The sequence below is a fragment of the Prionailurus viverrinus genome, chromosome C1 (assembly GCF_022837055.1).
Source record: "Prionailurus viverrinus isolate Anna chromosome C1, UM_Priviv_1.0, whole genome shotgun sequence".
NCBI classification, from domain to species: Eukaryota; Metazoa; Chordata; class Mammalia; order Carnivora; family Felidae; genus Prionailurus; species Prionailurus viverrinus.
In genome coordinates, this window is record NC_062568.1 from 156,553,726 (window position 1) to 156,579,510 (window position 25,785).

At 35.7% G+C, this 25,785-nt stretch overlaps 1 protein-coding gene across 2 annotated transcripts in view; it reads right to left on the reverse strand.

Annotated features, from left to right (window-relative positions):
* LRRC7 (leucine rich repeat containing 7) overlaps nt 1-25,785 on the reverse strand; it is a 446,889-nt gene that overhangs the window by 204,783 nt on the left and 216,321 nt on the right. The gene's annotated exons all lie outside the window — the stretch shown is intronic.

Here is a 25,785-nt window from a genome sequence, read left to right on the forward strand (position 1 = left end):
CTTCCCACTAACCAGAATGCTATCCTTAAATCATGACTATACAGAAATTCTAGATGCTTCATTGGCTCAGATCTCAGAAATTTTAGTTCCTTTATCTTTAAAATGGCTACAGCAATTATCTCATAACATTTTTTGAACATTAAAATACTACTGTAATCCAGACACTGTCAGGAACTCAGACATGCAAAAATGCATGTACCCGTTTTCATTCAGCAGCTGTTATTGAAAGATGATGCACCAGGCAATCTTCTTGGGTCTGGAGTACAATAGTAAATAAAAGGGACAAAAACTCTTGTCCAAAGGCACTTTACATTGTAGTGGAGGGAGAATTACAATAAGTAAAATGATTAAGTAAAATATAATAATATATTAGAAGGTTATAAGTGCTATGTAGAAAACTTCAGCAGAGGAGGTAGTACGAAGAATAGACATAGGGGGATTGCAATTTTTAATAGGGAGATCCAGATAAGGTCTTACCAGAAAATGAAATTTGAACCACGCTTAAAGGAAATGAAGAAGCATGCTAGTGCATGGACCCTAAAGCAGGGACATGTTGCTTGTTTGAAGACATCCTAAGAGACCATGTATCTGAAGCAGAGTGAGGGAGAAAGGATGTAAAGCGATGATAATGAGAAGTTAGATAATCTGAGGGCTTATAGCCCAATGTAAGATGTAGGCTTTGATTCTGTGTAAGACGGAGAGTCAGTAAAAGGTTTTGATCCAGAGTGTGACTGAAGTGACTTATTTTAAAAGGCTATTTGTGATGGCAGGCTTGTAAACAGACTGAGAAGGACAAAAGGAGAAGCCAGGAGATCAAGTAGGAGGCTAATGGAACAAACCAAATGAGAAGAAATGGCAGTTTTGGACCAGGGTGGTGGTAGTGAAGGCGGTGAGAAGTGGTTGGCTGCTGAACATATTTAAGATTAGAGTCAAATGTCTTGTTGCTGAAATATCTATGAGGAATAAGAGAATGTAGAGTCAAATGTAACTACAAGTGTGTTTTGGTCTGAGCAACTACAAGGGTGAAGTTATAATTGGTGGGTAAGGAAGACAGGGTAGAACAGGGTTTTAGGTAGTTCAGAGATTTGGTTTTAAATGTTCTTAACCCCACCAACTCACCCACCCACCCCTGCAAAAAAAGGTAAATATTTGAGGTGACGGATGTGTTAATTAATCAGATAGGGAGGACTCCCTTCATAATGCACATCAAATGATCACTATATACTCTGAATGTCTTACATTTTATTTGTCTATTATACCACAATAAAGTTGAAGGAAAAAAAAAGATGTCAAATTTGAAATTTCTATTGTAAAGCCAACTAGAGATGTAAAACAGGCAGTTATATACACAAGCCTAGAGTTTAGAGAAGTCCAGGAAAGAGAGATAATTTAAGCATGGTTAGCAAAGAGACAGCATCAGATCTTGAGAACATGAGATCATTAAGGGACTGAGTGGAGATGAGAAGAGAATAAGTCTAAGATGACACGAGGAAGAGCGAACAAAAAAGCCTGAGAAGTGACAAGGGACAATAGGAAAAAAAAAGAGTATAAAGACGTGCAAGTCAAGTAAAGAAAGTGTTTTCAAGATGATGGAAATGACAAATTGTGGCAAAAACAGCTGATAGGTCTGACAACTGATCACTTGATTTAATAACGTGAAGATTAGTGGTCACTCTGGGAAGATCAGTTTTATGTTTAAGCCTTTGCTAATGCTCTCCCCCCCCCCCATTCAATATGTCATACCCATACACGTCGAAATATTTCTTATTCAATAACATAAATATATTGATTTCCTATTATCTCTCAAGTTTTAAGGTTATCAATATGAAAGCTATGTTCATATTGCCAAGTAGTTCATAATCTTGAGATGTATAGCTAAGACAGTGGACAATGTTTACCAGTGAAGTAAATGTCATAGAAAATATATGTGTAAGTTTCTAAAGAGCACAGGGAGAAGTACTCTCTCAGTGTTGGGAGTAAAAGGCCTGGCTGACATTTCATTCTGGAGCATTGATCAGACTATAGAGTCAGAGGATATGGTCTTTTTTGGAAGAAATGTCAAAGGGGTGGGTTGAAAGAGATCATGGCCCATTTCAAGGAATTGCAGGTTCATAAACATAATAAGAAATAATAAGAAATGAGAAAATTGGTACGAAATAAGAAATAATACGTAAGCAAGGGCCGTATTATAAGCTCATCCATATCAAATCAGGGAGTTTGAGTTTTAGCCTGAAGGAGATAGAAGCCTTTAGGATTTAGATCAGATTTGTATTTTAGAAAGCTCACTTTGGCAGCTTGGAACAGTGAGAGAAGTGGGGAGAGGATATGCTAGTAAACAGGCCCAATAAGACTGCTCTGAAATGCAGGTAGGATGTAACGGGGTCAGAAATAAGACAAAGGCAGTATGGATGATAGAGTGGGCAATGAGAGATGCTCTGGTGAAGAAATGACTTGGTGATGATGATGACTGATTGCGTGTGGGAGGTAAAGGAGAGGAAGGAATTTAAAATAGTTTCTGGATTGAATACCAGTGTGGGAATATTAGAATGGAATTAGAGAAAAGTATTACGTGTATGTATGCATGTGTGTGTGAGAGAGAGGAAGGAGGGGAGAGAGAGAGAGAGAGAGGGAGAGAGACTGGAGCTCAGGTAAAAGCTCTTGACTGGAAATAAAAATTTGAAAAATAAATAAATGTTTTTTGTCTATTCCACCTGAAAATTATCCCCCTTTTTTAACTCACATACCATTTGCTTTCTTTTTTATTTTTTTAATGTTTATTTATTTTTTGAGAGAGAGAGACAGAGAATGCGGAAGGGAACACAGAGAGAGAAACACAGAACCCGAAGCAGGCTCCAGGCTCTGAGCTGTCAGCACAGACCCCAATACGGGGCTCGAACTCACGAACTGTGAGATCATCACCTGAGCTGAAGTAGGACGCTTAACCAACCAAGCCACCCAGGCGCCCCCCACTTGCTTTCTTGAATTGTCCATTTCTCACAAGCATATGCCTCCTTTTTCCACTTAGATCTTAAAATATGTTTCAAGATGTCCAGAAGGGTCTGTGCAGGACCTCCATCAGTCCAAAAAAAGTTGTGAAACTGTGGCCAGCATTGTAAGAAGAACATCTGCCTCCCCTTTTGCCAAATCTATACCACTGAATAGGTGTTTCTAGGAAAGGGGATGGTAGTGGCTGGACCCCATGAAAAAAGAGTTAGATTTTCTTCTGAGCCTGGGAATATTGAGGAATGGTGAATTCTTGCAAATCTTGTTGCTCCACCAAAAGCCCAATAAGTAACTGATAAGCACCAAAGCCTTGAGAGCCAAGGTGAAGGACCAAGTGGCCAGATGTGGCAAATGAATGAGAAATAATCACAATGAGTAGCAGAGCTACATGTATTTGACTTCAGCATGGTGTAGCCTTGGGCAACAAATATTCTAGTGAAAACCACCATGAGCCTAAGACCAAAGGCCTTTGCACAATTTTCTGGATTCTCTGAACTCTATAGTTCTCACTGATCCCCAAGGAAATCATCACATAACCCTGAGAATACGTATTTTTCCCAGCCTTAATGGTGGAGAACCAAGACAAAATTAATTTTATTAAATGAAGAAATGGGGAGGTCTTTATACCTGAGTGTCCTAAGGCAAGTTTTATTAATTCTAGGATGTATCTTTTTTCTAGGCTAAATATTACTAACTTCTTTTTTTTTAAGTTTTAAAAATTAATTTATTTATTTTGAGAGAGAAAGAGAGAGAGACAGAGAGAGAGAGAGAGAGAGAGAGAGAGAGAGAACACATGCTTGGAGGGACAGAGAGTGAGGGAGAGAGAGAATCCCAAGCAGGCTCTGCACTGTCAGCACAAAGCCCAACATGGGGCTCTAGCTCAAGAACCATGAAATCATGACCTGAGCTGAAATCAAGAGTCAGACACTTAATTGATGAGCCACCCAAGTGCCCCTGAATATTAGTGACACTTTAAATCAATCCTTGTATGTTAGGATTTCCAGGCCCCTAAATAATCTGATTATCAATGTTTCTCTTCCAAAGCAGGGCCAGGTCCATATCTGGAAACTCTGCTTTTGTATGTGAAGCTTTATTGGAGCACAGCCATGCCCATTTGTTAACATATTATCTATGGCTGTTTTTCACCCCAACAGTGGAATTGAGTAGGTGTGACAGAGATCATATGGACCACAGAACCCAAAACATTTCTTATCTTTGAGGGCCAGGTGATAGTCAGAAATGAACACTATTCTCTAGATGTGGGCTGACCAAGAAAATGTATGAAGAAACTATTATCTCTTATGTGTATCCAGTGTAGTTTAAGTTTGATTGCTTTCATGAGGGGATAGCTAGCCTCTATGTCATCTCTAAGCATTTTTCTCTTCCCATCCTAGTCTTGGGCTACTGCTTCTGAAACCCCTGGTTCATAAATTCATACCTAGAAATCATATTTTAAATGTATAACATAGCTTCCTACCATTCCTTTGCCATTCTTCTGAATGGGCAACATTTTTTCTTTTGCTTGTTCTGGAACAATAAAAAAAAAGGCTTTCCCATGAGGTTTTCTGAATGTTTCCTGAAGCTTATTTAAGTTCTGATACTTTAAAAATAGCATTTATTTTGTCTTAATCTTATCCATTTTATTTTTATGATCCCCCTTTCCATTAAAGTTTAATTACTGTCACCAAAGTTTCCTTCTGTCATTACATTCTTCTGTTTTCAAGTTGTCTTTCTAATATGATTTCTTACATTTTATAACTTTAAAATTATTTCATTCTTATTTATGTTTTTTGAAGATGTCATTTAATATTATTTCTTACATTTTTACACCTTTAAAATTAACTGCCTTTACCCACAAGATTTTAGACGGTTCATAACACAGCCCACTGCTTTTCTTGTTCAGGTGCTAGTTGTTAAACTATAATCGTTCTGTCAATTGTCCAAAAAATGTTCCTTTTAGCTGAATGTATGTAATAGGTTTTAAATTTCATCAGGATAGAAACAAGTAAGACTTTATGAGAAAAATAAAATAGAATCCATGGTGTTTTGTGTTAGTCGTGTTCTTCGTGAGTACTCATTCATTCACTTAGTTTGCACTTTTTATGGCAGGCACCACTTGGGCATTGGAGTTACCAAGATTCCTGTGGAGTTACAAAGATTTCTGGGATTCAGGGTTTCTCAACTTGGCACTAATGACATTTTGGACAAATAAACTCTTTGATAGGAGCCTACTGTGGCATTGTTGAATGTTTAGCACATCTTACACAGTCTTTACTCGGAAAGACTTATTTTCTAAATGGGAGTGACCTTTAAAAGAGTAATTACTTCCCAGGGTGATAAGTGCTAAGGTAAACATATGTATACATTGCCATTGGAATTCAGAAGAAGGAACATCTAACAGTTTAGTAATTAGGGAAAACTTTAAGAAGAGTTGACATTTCAGTTGGGTTTTGGAGAACCTTGCAATATTTACATATATCAAAAGAAGCAACGAAAATACAGAAAGAGTACATCTAAAGCTGAGGTTCTTCTGAGATTGTAGCTTAAGTCCAACATTTTAACATGTGTCTGTGAAGGCTGTGAAAGATTTTGGTCCCAAGTGAAAAAACTAAAAATTCCCATTGTAGTTTGTTGCAGGAAACCCTATTGTCCTACAATATAGCTGAGATACAGTTATCTTGTACACTGTGGGATGGTTAGCCGCATAACAGAAGCACTCTCTTCAGTCTTCATAACCAAAATATCTCCACACGTTGTCAATTATCCCCTGGTTGGGGATGCAAAGTGGGGGTGGGGAGTGGAAATTATCTCTAGGTGAGATATACCTTGATAGAGGAATACTTCAGACCTTTATCTCCTCTCTTTACTGATCAGTAGGAGTTGAGCATCTTATGTCCATTTGTTTATGTCCTTACTCCACCAGTGGGTTCCCATGTGGGCCGTCCTTATGCAGTTCATGCCAACCTGCTTGAGGGATGCACTCATTTGACCATGCTCCTTATGTATGGTAAGCATATGTGGGTTTGGGGCCTATCTCTCCATCCCCACAGGGAAATCCAACTGGTGTGATTTCCCCTTACAAATGGCTGGCCTTGAAGACATGATCACCACCATAGGTCAGGGAGCAAATATTAGGACCTGGTCACAAATTTGGGCCACATTTTCTACCAGTAATGCTGACAATTTGATCTTCATCTGCCTGAACCAAGTATCTTGCTGATTATTTAGATTCATTTGTAAGTTTGTCTAGTAATTAGATGATGCAAGTTCCATAGTAATTGGTTGTATTAAATAATGTTTACCAACTATGGTCATATTATATACGTAAAAATTGTATAAGTGTATAGTATTTCTATGATTGTCACTTTTATCATTGCTGTTTCTCTTGACTGTAATATTCTTCCCCTATATCTTCCAATAGCTGGCTGCTTTTCCTCAACTCTGCTGATAACATTTTCTCCTCATATAGTCCATCTCCATTACTCAAAATAAAACTTCCTTTGCACCTTCACCTTATATGTTCTTGTGTTTCATTTTATTCTTAATTCTTAACACTGGAAATATTTATTATTTAATTAAATATTTTATTTAATCAAATGTTTAAGACTGAAAATTAAAATCATTTTCCTTTGCTTACTAATTATTTTTCCCATGCTAGACTAACACCCCATGAGAGCAAGTAAGTTGTTAGTCCTGTTCACAGTGTAAATAGGTTTTCAGTCAGGGTTGTTTAATGAAGACATTCACCCGTGCATGAATGAATGATTCTTTATCAGTGAGAAGTTTGCATCTAGAATATTTACAAAGACAAACCACTCAATTTTTATCAGGTATCTACAACTAATTAACAGTTGCCAAGGAAGCAGCTACAATTAATTAGCAGTTGCCAAGGAGATATCCTGATAGGGCTGTTTTAATGAATACTGTAATGAATATACATTAGCTCATTTATTATGAACTATGTATGATGATAAAAGCAGGTAAGTCTGAGGTTCACTAGTCTCTGGATATCTAAATCTTGCGTTAAGTTGACTTAATGATATTTCCAATAATAGGTTTTTAAAAAATGCAAATATTAAAAGAAATATTCTGTGACATATTTAAGTTAGGTTTTTGACTCTTTTGAATATCTGAAACATAACAACAAAACTATGAATGTGGAGTAGTTGAGGGCATGGACCCCAAACCTCCCCTCCAGAGCCTTATTCCTCTTACATGCTATGTCTACTTTTTGTTCCCAGTGAGATTGAGATACTATTTTTTTTTTAATTAATTGTATCTCACCTTTTCCTGTGCTTTGGCCACAACATTCAGACTACCTGAGTCTGAATCCCTATTCTACCACTCACTAGCTGTTTGATTTTTTTTAAATTTTTTAAAAACCTTTATTTATTTTTTGAGAGAGAGAGAGAGAGAGAGAGAGACAGAGAGAGAGGGAGCGAGAGCATCCCAAGCAGGCTCTGCCAAGTCAGTGCAGAGCCCAATGTGGGGCCTGAATTCATGAACCGTGAGATCATTACCGGAGCCGAAATCAAGAGTCAGACAGTTAACCGACTAAGCCACCCACACACCCCAGCTGTTTGATTTTGAACAAATTAAAGCACATATTTGCACCTCAATGTTCTTATTTGTAAGTGGGATGATAATAATAATCCGTACTTCATAGAGTTGTGTGATTAAAATAGTTAATTTAGGTAAAGCACATAAATAGTGCCTGATAAATGGTAAACGCTCTGTAAGAGTTAGCTATTAAAATATGAAGGTTTTCAGAGTTGGAAATAACTTCAGAGATTTTCTAGGTCAGAGTTTCCTAAAGTATTCTTAAGGATTTATAGGTATGGCGTAATTTAAAAAAGATTTCAGATGGCCAGTGCATTTTGGCAAAGCTCGCTAAAAATGTTAAAGGCAGTATATCTTGAAATCTGGGACTGTGATACCTCCAAGTTTTTTTTTTTTTTTAATAATTCCAGTATAATTAATGTACAGTTTTATATTAGTTTCAGTTGTATAATATCAACAATTCTATACATTACTCAGTGCTTAACAGGATAAGTGCACTTTTTTTTCCAGTTTATTTATTTATTTATTTTGAGAGACAGAGAGAGAGGGAAAGAGAAAGTGAGAGAACCAGCAGGGGTGGGGCAGAGAGAGAAGGCGACAGAGGATCTGAAGCAGGCTCTGTGCTAACAGCAACAGGCCCAGTGCAGGGCTTGAACTTACACACCTTGAGGTCATGACCTAGGCCAAAGTCAGATGCTTAACCAACTAAGGCACCTGGGCGTCCCAGGATAAGTGTACTCTTAATCTCCTTCACCTATTTCAACCATTGCCCCCCCAACCCCCCCCCCCCCCTTTCCTCTGGTAACAATCAGTTTGTTCTCTATATTAAAAGTCTATTTTTTTTATTTGCCTCTTTTTTTTTTCTGTGTTTTGTTTCTTCAATTCCACATATGAGTGAAATCATACAGTATTTTTCTTTCTCTGACTGATTTATTTCACCGGTATCTCCAGTTTTGTTCTTCTTTTTTAAGATTGCTCTGGCTATTCAAGGTCTTTTGTGGTTCCTTACAAATTTTAAGATCATTTGTTCCAGTTCTATGAAAAATGCTATTGGTATTTTGATAGGGATTGCTTTAAATCTATAGATTACTTTGGGTACTATGGACATTTTAACAATATTGGTTCTTCCAATCCATGAGCATGGAATATCTTTCTATTTGTCTCTGTAATCTTTAATTTATTTCATTAATATTTTACAGTTTTCAGAGTACAGATCTTTCACCTCCTTGATTGTTTATTTCTAAGTATTTTATTATTTTGGTGCAATGGGATTGGTAAATGGGATTGTTTTATTAATTTCTCTTTCTGCTACTTCATTATTGGTGCATAGAAATGCAAAGATTTCTGTATATTTTGTATCCTGTGACCTTCCTGAAATCATTCATCAATTCTAGTAGTTTTTTGGAGTCTTTAGAGTTTTCTACATATAATATCATGTCATCTGCAAATAGGTAAAGTTTTACTTCTTATTGGCAGTACTTCTCAGGTAAAATATATAAATGTTCATTTTGATTCTCTAACAGATGAAACTAAATTAGACTTTTTTCTTGTCTTTGTGACCAAGGGACATTTACTTTTTCTTTCCTATAGGACGTTTCTCAGACTAGGAGCACACTCTGGAAAACTTTTTGCAGATGAGGAAACCGAGTTCTTGTCCATGAAAACATAGGCCTAGGCATATTTAAATACTTTATTTGAATATTTAAATTCGATCAGATTACCCTCATTTGTCTGCTTGAATTTCTTTTTTTTTTTCAACGTTTATTTATTTTTGGGACAGAGAGAGACAGAGCATGAACGGGGGAAGGGCAGAGAGAGAGGGAGACACAGAATCGGAAACAGGCTCCAGGCTCTGAGCCATCAGCCCAGAGCCCGACGCGGGAATCGAACTCACGGACCGCGAGATCGTGACCTGGCTGAAGTTGGACGCTTAACCGACTGCGCCACCCAGGCACCCCTTGTCTGCTTGAATTTCTGACCTTTTAGGCTCTGCATCTCAACTCTCAATACTGACTTTAGATTCTCCTTGCGTTTATGACTGTTTTGGATGTAGTTCTCTGACATTTCACATTTTCCTGAAAGACCATGCTATTTTTTGCCATTTGACCTTAGGCACCACAACCTCAGTAAAAGGAAATGCTCACTTCTTACTAGAGAAGAATTGGTGGCTTATTCAAGGTCACACAGAAAGTTAATAACAAGGTTAAGAATGGTAGACTCATTCTTTTCCCAGCACGGGCCAGCCATCTACCTCTGGCCTGAAATGTTTGGATTGATCATTGCTTAAATGTGAATGCTTTTATGAAAAGCATGTGCTCTATAGCTCACCATAGTCTATGCCAGGGGCCAGCAAACTTTATCTGCAAAGGGCCAGGTTGGAAATGTTTCAGACTCTGTGGCTCATAGGATCTCTGACTCAACGACTCAATTCTGCTATTGTAGTGCAAGAGTAGCCACAAATGATATGTTAGCACATGGACATGGCTTTGTTTCAGGAAAGCTTTATTTACAAAAAAACCCAGGGATGCCAGATTTGGATCATAAGCTATAGTTTCCCAACTCCTAGTCTACATCACTCCTTAAAATCTCACATCTAGATGGCTTTATGGGTTTGTGATTTAAGTCTGGTCCCTAAAAATACTTAAGTTTTCAAAACCTTGAATATAGATATGATAGATAAATTAAGAACTGAGAACATTATTAGGGAATTTCCACTAGATAGCTATTTATATTAATTATTTGAAATTCTCATTTTTTAGGGTACAAGCTATTGGAATCCAGGGACATTTGTTCTTAATACTGTCATTTTGATTGTGTTTATGAAATTTGAGTCCTTACTAGCATGCTATTACTTTATAGAATTTTCAGTTGCAAATCTGGAATAAGATTCCAATGGGAACAATGACAGAAAATGATGCAATATCTTGGTGCATCTGCATACAATGTATGGTTTTCTTTTTATCAGATGCAGAGACTTTATTTAAATGTACAATTATCCCTGAAGCCACATAAAGTTGGCAGAATTCATGTTTCTTCATAAATTCCCAGTGTAGTAACTTAGGATTGCTGACTCTCACAGGATTCTGCCAATTTTTGGCCTTGGTTTATGCATTCCAGCTTTTAACTTGTCTTTCAAATGTGCTCAAACACTCTCTAATTAGTGGCTATTCATGGCACAAGGATAGGAAAACTCTCCTTTGTTAATGTCCGCTATTTCTCTCTTATTGAGACTTAGGGAAAGAAAATATTACCTTTCCACTTTTCTTAATTTGTGTCTTATGTTTAATGAACATAAGTATTTTATAATTCAGACTTGCCAAGTTTGCCACATTATCATGTTCTTCTCTTGTTAATAATTTTTCAAATGATGCTCATATTATACATTTTTGAAAAAAAAATCATTCTTTACAGTGTAAGCAGTAAACACTAGAAGGCCCAAGACTCGACATTCTTTAAAAATGGAACTACTGGCACAACTTATTTTGAAGAAAGATAAACTTATTATCTTTACAAACCAGGAAAAATTAAAATATAGTGTCTGAAGGCAGATACAGCATAACTTCTTTGATCAAATATTTTAATAAAAATTCTCCCTTGATTATTACTATATTTTAAACCCATGTCACAGCTATAATTTTTTATTCTTCATCTTTTCAATTCAACTTCCCCCTAAGGACAAGAACAACAAAATGCTAAACTGGCTTCCTGGAATCTTCCAGATGGATATGTAGCCAAACTAAACATCTATTACTTTGTCAAAGAATATTGGGAAGACAATTTTTTAGACAAGTTTATTAATGTTTCTCAATTAAGATATTCTTCCCTGCAGTATTTAAGTTATTAGAATAAACATTTAAAATATATAATTTACATCAAGTTGTCACATATTTTGAGTATTTCCTTTGGAAATATATTTTCCTTTTAAACATTCAACGTTTAAAGGTTTATGTTGATTTTATGATGTCTTACAGGAAAAATTCTCTTTCTTGTAATCATTTATCTCTACTTCAGGGCAGAACATGAAAGAAACATTCTGTATGAAGAAATAAACTCTCAAGTAGTCTCTCAAGAATACTCCTAGTTCACAGGGACGCCTGGGTGGCGCAGTTGGTTAAGCGTCCAACTTCGGCTCAGGTCATGATCTCACTGTGAGTTCAAGTTCTGTGTCAGGCTCTGTGCTGACAGCTCAGAGCCTGGAGCCTGCTTCGGATTCTGTGTCTCCCTCTCTCTGTGCCCCTCTCCTGCTAGCACTCTGTCTCCCTTTGTCTCTCAAAAATAAACAAACATTAAAAGAAATTAAAAACAAATAATCTAAAAGAATACTTCTAGTTCATACAGTAAGGTATACTTGTCCAATGAAGTAAAGTGAAAAACGGAACCATAAGGACAGCAACTGGCTACAGGACAAATTCTGTACTGCTCCTTTTTTTTTTTAAGTTTTAATTTATTTATTTTGAGAGAGACAGAACATAAGCAGAGGGTGAGGGGGTAGAGAAAGAGGGGAGAGAGAATTCCAGGCAGCCTCCATGCTGCCAGTGCAGAGCCTGATGCGGGGCTCAAACCCACGAAGCCATGAGATCACGACCTGAGCCGAAACCAAGAGCCGGACACTTAACCAACTGAGCCACCTAGGCAACCCCACACTGTTCCTTTTAATGAACGGTCTCCTTAGAGAAGAAGCCTGCATTTCATTCCATTTTCTACAGTCTACTTGGGTTTATAACCAGAACTAATCATTCATTCACTCTTTACATGAATTTTCCCACTGGCCAAAATTATTGTGCATTCCTAACTCATGACAATGCAGCAAAGATGTAATTATACTCGTAAGGCTTTTTGAGCTCTTCATAGGGGAAAGGTGCCATATAATCAGGAACTATGACAATTGTCTCTGTGTATGGCTACCTGCTGGAACTGACACTTCTGGCTTGCACGGCAGCAGTCTGATCAAAATGTTATTAAGAACAGAATCAGCTACGAAGATGCTCATTTTCATTACCACATATTGCAACCTACGTTATGAGGTTATGGAGATATTTTGAATGCTACTGAAAAAATAGGCAGGTTTAAGCTGTTTTAAAACTCCTATAGATAACTGAGCAGGAAACACTAACGACAAGTTCCTTTACCAAGAGATTCTTTTAACACATACATGCACTCGTGCACACACAGAGACACACACACAGACACACAGACACACACACATGAAATTGATTCAGGCTCATCGTTTCCTGGCTATACTTCATAGAAAACTTTATCACTGGTTGCGCTGGGCTTTCTAAATACTAATTCATGTACTTTTACATAGATTTGGCCTTAGATTATTGATACCCTAATTGATGTATAATATGGATGGATGCAATCCTGCTCCTAAGGTGCCAGAAGATTTGAACTTCAGAAGAAAAAAGCCTTCGGGATGCCTGGGTGGCTCAGTTGGTTGAGTGTCCAACATCAGCTCAGGTCACGATCTCAAGGTTCGTGAGTTCCAGCCTTGCATAGGACTTTGTGCTGACAGCTCAGAGCCAGGAGCCTGCTTCGGATTCTGTGTCTCCTTCTCTATCTGCCCCTCCCCTGCTTGTGTTCTCTCTCTCTCAAAAATAAATAAACATTAAAAGAGAGAGAGAGAAAAAAACAAAAAAGAAGATAAAAGCCTTTGAAAATAATCAGCCAAGGCTGGCAACTGTTCCCAGACAACTGCCATTTTCCTCCCTCTTCTTCTTTGCAGCAGTATCCGCTTTGCATCAGAGACTGAAAAGCCAGATAGTCCCTAGGCACACCTCCTTTGAAGTTAGGACATGAACTCATGACTCTATTTTGGCCACTAAAACAGGAAGAGGAGGAGGAGAAATTCTGGATTGATTGCTGAGGGAGATTTTGAAAAAAAATTTCCTCCTTAACTTAAAAGAGAGAAGTGGGGGCACGGGAATCCACCCCCCCCCCCAGCCCTAGCCCCTTTATTCATCTTTCTCTTGTGATTGGATAAGAATGTGATGTCTAGAGTGGCAGCAGATGTTGTGTAACCATGAGGTAACAAGTCTAAGGATAAAAGCCAACATTCTGGGGATAGCAGTATAGAAAAATGGGAAAAAAACCCAGGCCTTTGATAAAATCATTAAGTTACTGAAACCAACTTTGGAACTGCTTACCTTGAGACTTTGTTATGAGCAACAAATGTACTTCCTATTCAGAGTCACTTTTACTCAGAATTCTGTTTCTTATAGCCAAAAACATTATTCCTACTACACTCATTCTACAATTCTAGTGTTTGGGGATCATGAGAGATAAAGTGCATTTTAAATAATTTTAAAAGAAACAAAATAAACAGGAAAATATTTGCACAGTTTTATGTGTTTATCATAAGGTTAAAAAAACATTTCTACAAATCATTTAAGGTTTAGGATAGTTGATATTTTTCTTCCTGCATTTGACTTCAATATTCTAGTTTTCCATTTTGAGAATTCCATTTTCATAAATTATTCTGGTGTGATGCCTGATGTTTATAATTTCTGCTTGTCAGAAGCCATGACTGTGATTCTATATGTATTCTGTTTCTTTTACTTATCATTACTTTATAGTTTCAGGAGTCAGGTAAAGATGTTCATATTTTTCAAGTCTGTATTCCTCTTCCTTTTTATTTTTATTATATCTTCAAAGAGAATTACTCTACAAATCATTTTCTCTAGGTTCAATTTCTTCTTAAAATAATCTTTGTGTCAGACTCAACTAGATATTTTGTTTTAAAGTTATCCCTAGAGAGTCTTCCCTTACCATTTGAATGCTAAAACCTACACCACTGGCATATATTTTTAACAATTTTTTTAATCGTTATTTTTGAGAGAGAGAGAGAGAGAGAGAGAGGTGAGGAGGAACAGAGAGAGGGAGACACAGAATCTGAAGCAGGCTGCAGGCTCTGAGCTGTCAGCACAGAGCTCAATGCGGGGCTTGAACCCATGAACCCTGAGATCATGACCTGAGCTGAAGTCTGACGCTTAACCGACTGAGACACCTAAGCGCCCCGAACTGGTATATTTTTTGATAGTGTCTATCAATACATGAAAATAAAACTGGATTTTATTTAATAATTGGAATGATACTTTGTATATGCTTTCAGCTGCATACATTCATTTCAAATAGCAATTTGAGAACAAATTTCACCTAGGATGAATTTCTGGTTGGCCTTAACCAGGACTAATTTTTTTCCCCCACGGATATAACTTGACATAAAGATTATCATGCTAAAATATGATTATAACAATCAGCACTTAGAAGTTGTGAAATACAGTATAATAGGATACCTATCAGAAACAATGGACTATACAATAGAAATAACAATGGGTAAGAAATCTACCCTAAATGAGACCACTGTGAAATGTGCTTCATAATGAAAAATCATTTCAATCTAAGAACTTTAAAAGACACTGAAGTCTAATTGCATTACTTCTTATGGTTAATTATACTTATATAAAGTAAATCTTGCTTTAAAATAGTCATGAGTTCAACCAGTGCTTCCTGACATACACTCAAGAAAAATTATATCTCTGAATCTGAATTTTATTAAGGAAAGACTAACTTTTTGTGAATGTGGCAAAACACTTAGCAAAGTGTCCAAATAGGAAGAAAGGCCTAAGTCTTCATATCATTGTTATCATTGTGGACCAAGTAGTAAGTTTATTATCTAAAATCTTTACCTTTGTATTCTATTGATACTTCCTTTTATGAATTTTGTGTAAATTAAGATTTTAAATTCATTAACCAAATAATTCTTTCTTTAATGTAACAAACATCTATTGAAAACATATCAGATGTTAGCCTAAGGAAGCCTATGTTAGCCTAATATCATACTATGATATGATTGTTGCCTCAGGTACCTCACAACCCAATGGAATGATCATAAAAGCTTACAATTATTTACATTAGCTATGTTATTACTAGCTACATTATTAGTTACACTATTAGTTACAATTAGTTGTGTTATTACTAACAATAATAATGAATACTGTTAGTTTTTTATTATGTGTGTGACAGTGATTCAGGGATTAACAAAACAGACACAATCACAGCCTTGATGGAGTTTCCATTCTGTTAGAAAATTCAGAAGTTAAATGATTATGTAATTAATGTATTAAGCCTGGGACTCATGCTACCTAGATATCAGAATGCTATAAGAACTTGTAATTTAGGGTCTGACCTAGAGATGGCTTCATGTCAGGTAATACTGGAATTAGGGTTTAAGAAATGAAGAGTTCACCAGATGGAGAAGGCAGATTCCAAGAAGACAGAAGGAAATTCCAACCAAAGAAGATGATGTATAAACCTAGGTGTTTAAAAAAATTAGACACGTTCTGAAATAGCAAAGTATATTCTAAATAAAATTGTTTGCAACATGGAGGGAATCAGAGGAATTGCTTGTTTCCTTAACGTTAATGCCTAAAGAAGAGACAGAAAGTTCTTTTTCAAAAGCAATTTATTCATGGAGGAGACTGGTCTAGAGAAGTATTCACCTGTCAGGCTACAGTAGGCTATGTTCTGAGGGTGAAATCATATTGGACCTTCCCACCGTGAACAGCACCTCATTCTTAGAGATGGAGTAAACATCAGATCCAAAATAAGAAGATGGAACCCATTTTCCTTATAAGGAGAGGAAGGATAGAGTGTCCCAATAAAGCAATGATAGAAAGAACTTACCTCTTACTTATCTCTTTCTTATTTTGGTGAATGTTACCACTATACTCCCTATAGCCTAAAATGGAAACTTGGAAGTCATTCAAAACATTTTTTCCTCCATTACTGTCCAAATTAGTCAGTTATGAGCACTTGTTTATGCCACCTCCATTATATGTCTTGAATGTTCTCTTTCAATCTCCTCTGCCTGACCCAGACATAGCTTCTTCATATCAGGTTATACTAGAATTAGGGTTTAGGAGATTAACAGTCTCTTAGCTCCTCTCACTTCCTAGTATTTACTTTTAATTAGGCACTTGTTACTATTTTAGATTAGCTCTTCTTACTTTCTGGACTATGGTAACCCCGGCCTTTCTAACAGCCTTTCACCAGTCTGCCTGTCTCCAATTTCAGCTCCTTCCAATCCATATTTATCATCGTTACCAGAATAACCCCTAAAATAATTTGGTGATGTCATATCTAGGTTCAGAAATCAAATTGTTTTAGGAATAGGTCTAAGTTTCTCCACACTGCATTCAAGGAACCTTATACAGTTGGCCTTTGAACAACATAGATTTGAACTATGCTGGTGCACTTATATGTGGACTTTCTGTTTTGATAAATACAACACAGCATTTTCACAGCAATGTATTTTTCTTTCTGTTTAAATTTTTTTTTAATTAATTAATTTATTTTTGAGAGAGAGAGACAGAGAGAATGAGTTGGGGGGGGGGGGCAGAGAGGGAGACAGAGAATTCCAAGCAGGCTCCACACTGTCAGCACAGAACCCAGTGTGGAGCTTGAACTCACAAACCATGAGATCATGAACTGACTTGAAGCCAAGAGTCAGATGCTTCACCAACTAAGCCACCCAGGTGCACCTGTATTTTTCTTTCTTATGATTTTCTTAATAATATTTTCTTTTCTCTAGCTTACTTTATTGTAGGAATACAATATACAATAAATATACAAAATATGTGTTTAACTGTTGGCTATCAGTAAGGCTTCCAGTCAACAGTAGGCTATAGTAAAGTTTTTGGGGAATCAAAAGCTATATGCAGATTTTCAATTGCCTGGGGTGATGGTACTCTAACTTGAACCTTATTCAAGGGTTAACTGTAATTTGACACCAGCTTTCCTTTCTGGTTTTATTGCCTGCAAATACCCTCTACATATTATAAACTATAGCCATAATAAGCCAAATGGCACTAAAAGTTAGGTTTTCTAATGGAGCCATTCTCTGGTGAATTTCACTTTGGAGGTCATGAGACAAAGTTTGGCCCATTTAATGTATCTCAGAGGACTCTTCAGATTACAAAAAAAAAAAAAAAAAGAAATGCAATTGGGAATACAGTAAAACCTTGGTTTGTGAGCATAATTCGTTCTGGAAACATGCTTGTAATCCCAAACACTTGTATATCAGAGAAATTTCAAGAACCATTGGCTCATTTGTGATCATGTGATGTTCAGCTATTACTGAACTACTCATAAAACATTGCTTGTCTACCAAGTTAAGATTTATTAGACATGTTTGCTCATCTTGCGAAACACTCGCAGAAAAATTACTCACAATACAAGGTTTTACTGGGATTGCATTTCACAAAGAGGAATTTTTAGAGAAAGTATTTGTTTTGACTTCACTTCTTGAAAGAACGTTGTTATTAAAAAAAGTCATAATTTTTATAGATCACAAAAAAACTCCTAAAGCTTTTGGTTTGTATGCAACCAATACAAAGTGCCTCATGTGAAACTGACCAATAAGAAATGATCTTACCTAATCTACGTAAGGGATGTACTGCAATATAATGACTAGAGTTAACAGTGCTACGTGATCTATATGCAAGTTGTTAAGGGAGTAAATCCTAAGAGTTCTCGTTGCAAGGGAAAATGGTTTTCTTTCTTTTTCTTTTTATTGTATCTATAATCTTTGATGCATGCTAACTAAACCCACTGTAGTAATCACTTCATGATATATGTAAGTCAAACCATTATTCTATATACCTTAAACTTACACAGTGATCAATGTCAATTATATCTCAATAAAACTGAAATAAAACTGAAGAAAAGGAGCTATTATATTTATCATTATAAATATGAATGATTCTATATTTAAATAAAAGTAAAGTAAACTTAAAAAAAATCTATGTAAAGAAGTCTGGCCTAGAACATCAATGAAACAGTAGGTAGAGTCTGTCAGAGCTCCTCCTCTCTCTGCCATGTGGGGACACAGCAAGAAGGAGGCATCTGCAAGCCAGGAAGAGGGCCCTTGCTGGCAAACAGAATCAGCCAGCACCTTGGTCTTGGTTGGACCTCCCAGCTTCCAGAACTACGAGAAATAAATTCCTGTTGTTTAAGCCACTGTGTCTATGGTATTTTGTTATGGCAGCCCAAGCTGACTAATACAATACCTAATAGTTGGAAATTGTAGGCTTGAGTAATTTTTTAATTGGCAGCCCAGCATCGGGCGTTTTGGTAATTGATGCTTGAAGGGTCCTGGTGGGAGGCAAAGCTTACCTACTGAGAAAGGGAAAAGCAGCCCTGGCAGCTGACAGCTGGTAGATTGCTGGGTTGCTACTCCCTGGGCCCTGGTGTTTCCCCACTGATCACAAACAACTTCATAAAATATCATCCTCAGTTGAGGACTGTTTATGGTCACGATGGAACAAAACAAGAACCAGACAACTACCAGATCATACCTGAATGGAGATACAAAGGCCTGATGCCTCCTCTACTCTGAGGCGCTACTGCTTCTTCTCCAACAGCAGCTTCAGCTCCTCTCCGTTCCCCTGGTCTCATAGGTTAAAAATACTAGAATCTCCAATAACCAAATGTCCCACTTTCAGAGAATACCCAATCCAGAAAAGACAACCATGTTCTTGAAACTTCTCCAAAATACCTACAAAGTCCTTTCTAACTCCCTCTCACTGACATGCTCCATGGTGCTCCAATGTATGCAGCCTCTCTTGGTGCAGCAATTAATACACCTAATGTTGGTGAGTAGGTATAATTGGTGGTCTTCACTTGCTAGTTATCAAAATCCCTTTTAGGATCCTTTTTTCAAGGCTCTCTGGCATTAGTGAATTGGGCACCTGGGGTACACAAGCCAGATGCATCAACTACTCCACAAAAGCCACTGACTGTGGAGTAATCACTACAGTTTAAGCAGCAGCAGCAGCAGCAGCAGCAAGAGCGGTGATAACAACAGAGACTGCAGCACAGGTCAGCACTCAGCTCTGGCAGGGGGCCAGAGAAAACGATGGCTTTCACAGTGGCATTTCACCACACTGTTCTTTTTAAAATTGCTTTTGCCAGTGTTCTAAGTTTTACCTATTGTCTTATGGTTGATTCTTTCATTTATTTAATGTCCTCTCACTAAAGTCTTTTTCAGCTTAAAGCATACAGAATTGGTTATTGTGTGACCAACTAAGAAGTCTTTGATATTGGAACCGTATTCTACATAATATTCCTGTGCAACTTCATGCATTTGATGACTGAAATATAACTCTCCAGTCACAGAGGCTCTTCTAAGTTCCAGGTCTACATTTTTTTAATTGTTTACTGAGAAGCTCCTTTGACTATACAACATGAATTTACAATTTATCATATTGAACACAAAACTAGTCATATTCCCAGGCCTCCTCTATTTATTTGTCTACGCAGTTGATATTATCTAAATCAGAAAGCCATGACTAATTATTCACCAAGCCCTATGGATTCTACTGCGTCTAAAATCTATTTCTTCTCATTTCTATAGTCACCTTTATAGCTCTAGTTCAAAGTTTTGTTTACCCATGTGTTATTTCCATGGTTTCATTAACTTGTTATCATGGTTGCAGTTGTGACCTCTATAATCCACTCTCCACATAGAAGCCACAGAAATCTTGTTAAAATGCAAGTCATATGATGTCATATAAAAGCTTTTTTTGGTTCCCTTTTGGAGAACAGAGTTGGTTCCAGAATAAAAATTCATGAGATACTGGAATGTCCAGAAATGCTCTTGAAATTTCCAAGGCATGTGCATGTCCAATTATGCTATATGAAATAGATTTTGGTGTCCATGTTTTTGTCTGATAGAGAGCCTTTTAGGTCTCTATTCTAAGCAGAGAGTCAGTCTGTTAAAAGGGATTTTTAAAAATCTTTGCCATCCCTGTAATACAACAGTGGCATATCGCAGACTGATTCAACGAATATTTATTAAGTTTTTACTATGGATCAGGCTTTGTTCTAAGGTATAAGAATATAGCAGAAAGTAAAACAGATAAAGTCTCTGCCCTCATGGAGCTACCATTTTAGTGGGGAGAGATGTATAAGAAGGAAATAAGCATAAGTATATAATACAACATGTCGTGTTAAGTGCTATGAAGAAAATAAAGCAGGGTGAGAATGACTAAGCATATTTGGAGGGCAGCTATTTCATAATAAAGTGGTCAGAGAAAGTCACCCTGAAGAGCTAACATTTTATCAAAGTTCTGAAGAAAGTGTGGAAATGTAATGACATAAAGTAATATATATAGCTTTTTGTGTTTATATATATAGTATATAGTCTTTTGTATGTAGTATATATACAAAATATATGGTTATACTATATATATAGTTATATTATATATTACATATATAATATATAGTATAAAAGTATACATAGACTAAACTTTTATACTATTCAGTATAGTCTTTTGTATATATATATGTATATATATACATATACATACAATAGATACATGTATATATATACATACATACATGTAGTATATATATACTATATATATGTATATTATGTATATATGTATATATATATACAAAATATATATATACAAAATATATATATACAAAATATATGCTATAAATGTATATATAGTATATATACAAAATATATAGTTATATACAGTTATATTATACTAAATATATACTATATATATATTATATATATAATATATAGTATAAAAGTATATATACTTTTATATACTTTTTATATATATATATTTATATACCTAAAGGTATATATTTATATACGTTTTATATATATATATATATATATATATATATATATATATATATAAACACAAAAGACTATACTGAATAAAATAATGAGTTCTGGAGTTAGACTGTCTGGGATCAACCATGAACTCTGTGATCCTGGACAAGATACTTATCTTCTCTGGGCCTTAACTTCCTGTTTGTGAAATGGAAACAATGTGAATACTTATACTGTTGGGTTGTGCATCTTAAATAAGTTAGTGGATGTAAAAGTTTCAGAGAACACAGTAAATATTCAATAATTGAAGTTATTACTATCTTGAAAAATGTATACTCAGAGAATTGAGGTTAGGAAGAAAATCTTTCAGTATCGCAGAATCTAATCAATAACTTATAGACCGTAGGGGAAACAAAGCCTTTAGTAGAAACAAAAGAAGATTCAGATGCTAAGCTTTGAGTGGCACATAAACAACCATTCATATCACTCATCCAAGTGTTCACTAAATACCTACCATGTACCAAGCACCACACCAGAAAATGGACATGAAAGTGAGAAAGTTAGACATTATCTTTTTTTCCCAGAAAGTTTAAAGTGTAACAAGAAAGACATACAGTAATTATGAAAACAAGCAAGTAATTAAGACAACAAGCAATTATGATAGAAGGTATATAGATAATGATATAGGACATATAAGGATACTCTAGGAGTATATACCTGGAATAGTAGTAAGGGCTATGAAATAAAGAACAGACATGCCAAACAACATATAGGAAATCGTCTGGACTAAACCAAATAATTTCATTAGCTTCACTTTTATTTTAATAAGGTACCTATAAAAGAATACATATCAGAAGTATAATGCTCACTAAATTTTTGTATCCTGAATTTGTTGCCCATGTAATCAATACCAGGATGAAGAAACAAAATATTCCAGAGTACAAAAGCAGCCCCCCTAGGTACCCACTTTTAATCACCACCTTACCTCTCAAAAGATAACCACTATTATAATTTCTGATAGCATAGACTAGTTTTGCCTCATGTTGTATTCTATGTAAATGAAAACATATATTATATATTCCTTGTGTCCAGCTTCTTTCCCTAAACATTTATACAGAGACTTGTGCATGAATGTTCATAGAAGCCTACTTGTAATAGTCAAAAGATGGAAGAAAACCACCCATATATCCATAAAGAGGTGAAAAAATAAACTGGTATATTTATATAACGGAATACTATTCGGCAATAGAAATTGATAAACACTACAACATGGACAAATAAAATAATTATGCTCAGTGAAAGAAGCCAGACCAAAAAAAAAAAAAAGAGAGAATATAGTTTATGATTGCATTTATATAAAATTCTATAACATTCAAACTAATCTGTAGTGACAGAAAGCACAACAGTATTTGTCTGGGTGAGAAGTGGGTGAGCAGTGCCATTGAGAGTTATGGAATGTTCATTGTCTTGATCATTGTGATGTTTTCACTGGTGCATATATTTCAAAACTTATCAAGTTGTCCACTTTATGTATAGTTTATCCGATGGCAATTATATTTAAATAAAGGTGTTTTTTTAAAGGAGATTTGGGTAGTTTACTAACAAGTATTAGCAAAATCATCCTGAATTCAATATGTATTGAAACCTCTAAAAAAATACATCATCACATATCTTCAAAACACATATCTTCAAAATCCACTTTGGGTGGATTCTACTTGGCTGTGCCATGGTAATTAAAAATAAGGCTTCTGAGTCAGGCTGTCAGGGTTCAAATCCTTCCCCCTCACCTTACAGGCATTGTAACAACTAGGCAAAAATTATTTCTTTAGGTTTCAGTTTCCTCATTTATAATGGGCACAATAATAATACCTACTTGAAAGAGTTAATGTGAGGGCTATATGTGTTAACATATGTAAAGAATTTAGAACTCAATCAATATTAGCAATTGTATTACATAAAGAAGTGGAGATTCTGGTGCCTATATTAGGTAAAATTAAATGGGCAGTTTCCTTGCAAAATTGACTGAATTGGGCTTATTTTCTGTATTGATCTGACTCATATACTGGCACACAACACCCTCCCTGAATAAACTCTCTTCTATTTTCCAAGTCTCGTTTCTTGACGTGCACAAGTCAGTATGTCCTACCCAAATGAATCTCCTAGTACTTTACATAATTCATCAGTTTCTCTCCCATCTCTCTGCTTTTGCACATGACTTTTCTGTGGCTTAGAATATCTCTTCCAGAGAATCAAGAACTCATTAAGAAGACTGAATATATTTCTGAAATTCTCAACACATGGTGTAGTTCTCACCAAATTGTAAGTTTTCAACAAATGTTGGGCAAGTTTTCCCTGATTCCAATTTTCATTCTTTTATTGAGTTTTCTGTCACTAATGTTAAATACAGTTATTTCTTATCCTGTCCCTTAAGCTTGGTGTTAATTGAATGTACCATTTTGCACTTCTGTTAGAATTAGTAAATGACAAAACTGGGATGACAGTTTATAGATATGCATCTCACTGTGTCCACATTTCCTACTCTTTTTTTAATCCTCTTTTTTCTCCAGTCTTCCTTTACAATTAATTATAGATGCCCACATAAGCCTGTTAATCCATAGCAGGCTGATAAAAATGATGTTCTTTTTAAAAAATGTTTTTAAATGTTTATTTATTTTTGAAAGAGAGAGAGAGACTAAGCACAAGTGGGGGGGGGAGGGCAGAGAAAGAGGGAGACACAGAATCTGAGCTGTTAGCACAGAACCTGATGCAGAGCTTGAACTCAAACCTTGAGATCATGATCTGAACCGAAGTCAGACACTTAACCAACTGAGCCACCCAAGAGCCCTAAGAATGATGTTCTTTTGCTTCTTCCTAAAATTTTATCCAGTTTCTCCGTTTTTTTTTTTGCTAAATTACAAAATGCACACCTATGATCTGCATCACAGAAAATAAGAGCTTGTTTTTCAAGTATGAGAAATTTTATATTAAAAAGTAAATTTAGAAATGTTATAGAATGACAAAAGCCTGGATATGAGAAGCTACATAGTTTCTATATATATTATATTAAGGAATATTGAAAGTACATTGTTCAGTAATTACTGTATAGAAACATTCAAAACTGCTTAACTGTGTTTTATGGTAATTATTGTACTAAAGCAATTATATTTCAACAAGTTTTACCAGTTAGTGTGAAATCCTTTTGCAAAGCATAAACTTATAATAAAAATTATAGTTCTAAACATTTGTCCTCAAGGAGAAACATAATATAGAATTAATAGACATCAATAAATAGTATAAGCTGACACAAAAATTAGTGTACTGCCTGTGGCACAAACAATATTATTTATATGATAGTAAATAACACTAAAGTTCTTATTAGCTGAAAGGGAAGTATTTTTTATGCCTTCCTTACCAGGCTAATGTATAGATCAAAAAAACATACTGTTAAAAGCATTTTTTAATAGGCTTTGAAAAATGTGCATGTTAGCCATATGAGGTATCGTTACCTTTATAGTCTTGTATGTTAGGAAATGAAAAAAAAAGAAAACACCTTTATTTTAAAAGTTTGAAAAGATAAAATTGATAGTTAAGGATATTGAGCCATAAAACGGTGGTACAATAATTATATTATTAACAAATAAACTGACAGTCATAACCTTATGAAACTCACTGATCATCTCCTCAAGGTATCATGTGGACTGAGCAGTTGACTTATGATTCCAGAACACAAAATGCACCCTGACATATATCTCAAGAGAATAAGCAATTCTTGTCATGTGTGACAAATGTCTATAATCTAGTAGAGGTATTAGTATAATTTGATTTCTAATCAAGTGCAGTGCTGTGGAGGTAAATCAATCAAATGAGCAATATCAGCATAAATAATTTAAATTGCTAAAAATATAATTAAAGCAGAACTATAATCTGTAAGCAAACAGTGAAGTTGATACACTATGTAATATTACAGATAGCAGTGGATTTGAATCCAGGTTCTCCCATTTTCTATCAGAGTGATCAGTTTTCCCATTGGTAAAAATGTGGTAACATATACCTTACACAGTTGTTACAAGCTTTAACGAAATCATGTTTGTGGGTAAAGATTCTTTCATATCCACTAAATAAATATTAGTTTCCCTTCATTGTCAAGAATACAAGCCCACTTGTAAACTAAATCAATTTTGTCTAGATTATTTTTTTTAAAAAATCCTTATGTTTATTTTTGAGAGCGAGAGAGACAGAGCACAAGTAGGGGAGGGGCAGAGAGAGAGGGAGACACAGAATCCGAAGCAGGGTCCAGGCTCTGAGCTGTCAGCGTGGAGCCCCATGTGGGGCTTGAACCCACGGACTGTGAGATCGTGACCTGAGCGGAAGTCAGATGCTTAACCGACTGAGCCACCCAGGGGCCCCTGTCCAGATTATTCTTTTATCAGTAGGGAAGAAAAAGTTTGAGTTGTAATGCACATGCCTTCATGCATCTTCAGGTCTATCAAAGTGCCAGGATGCCCAGAAGAGATTTAAAAATAAATAGAGTACTGTGTTTAAATATATCAACTGCTTTATTTATAGGATGTTGCACTAACAAGTATTTT